This window comes from Penaeus japonicus, unplaced genomic scaffold, assembly GCF_977035675.1.
Source record: "Penaeus japonicus unplaced genomic scaffold, GWHDUDI00000001_assembly GWHDUDI00000960, whole genome shotgun sequence".
Taxonomy (NCBI): domain Eukaryota; kingdom Metazoa; phylum Arthropoda; class Malacostraca; order Decapoda; family Penaeidae; genus Penaeus; species Penaeus japonicus.
The window spans coordinates 35,001-36,245 of record NW_028235362.1 but is presented as its reverse complement, the minus strand read 5'-3'; positions in this window follow the sequence as shown (position 1 = coordinate 36,245).

The window sequence follows — 1,245 nt, the reverse complement described above, 5'->3', positions numbered from 1 at the left end:
AATATGACATTGATATTGCGATCTATGCATCTGGGCTTGGGGTTTGATTCTCTCTCTCTCTCTCCTTCTTCTTTCCCTCTCTCTCTTTTTAGCCTTGATTCTCTCTCTCAGAGAGCTTTTTAACAAATACTCAACTCTTTTTCGTGGCGTACAAGAGGGCGTACAGATTGCTTTGTGTTTAGTTCGTATACAGAGTTTGATCATTTAAGGTATAGTTCGTTTGCTTAATTATGCTGACTGTTCATATTCGTTTACTTTTACTCGCCCTTTCTTTTTTTTCTCATCCTCATCGTTATCCTCACCATCCCTCTTGTTCTCATTATTTTTCTGTTCTTTCTATTATCATATTCCTCCATTCTTCTTCTTCTCCTTCTTCTTCTTCTTCTTCTTCTTCTTCTTCTCCTCCTCCTCCTCCTCCTTTCTCTTCTCTTCTGTTTTCCTCTATGTATTTCTCCGTGTCTTATTCTTTTCTCTTTCTTTTCTATTATATTTTCCTTTATGCATTTCTCCCCTTCTTATTCTTATCTCATCATATCATCTCTTCTTTTCTTCTCTTCTCTTCTCTTATTCTGTTCTGTTCTAATTTCCTCTATGCATTTCCCCCCTTTCTTCTTCTCGTCTCTTCTCTTGCCTCCTTTTTCCTCTTTCCTCTCTCAGCCTGTCCTCATCCATCCATCCATCCATTCTAGTGTTAGTCTGATATATATTCTACTTCGAAATTAACTTTTCTACCGAGACCCTATTTGACCCGACCGGCTTATTTTTCTACCGAGACCCTATTTGACCCCACGGGCTTCCTTCAGGATGGTCTCGACACTCTCGGGGCACTATTTCTCTCGTGATCTCGCTGGTATTTTCTGCATATCTATACAAGTCAATAGATAAACACCTTAATGAATATCTATGCACTTTCTTTTCCCTTTGCAGCAGCTTTGTTTGGGATGAAAAGGAATCCTCTGGGGAATGTTTCTCTTTTTACTGCAGTCACCTGTAGTAACAGAGTAGACTTCCCTTGGGAAGTGAGGCATAAGAAGAGGCTGTTGTAGCCTATGTGTGAATGCGTCTGGAGATGTATGGCTCTATGTGATGTGTGTGTGTGTGTTTGTGTTTGTGTTTGTTGTAAGGTGTTTTCGGCGGCATTCTTTCTAGAGTAACGCAGGAGGAAGTTGGTGAAAAGGACTGTAGCAGGTTGTGATTGCTGCAGAGTAACTTTTAGTCAGTGATGTGATTGGGTGGCAAGGCAAT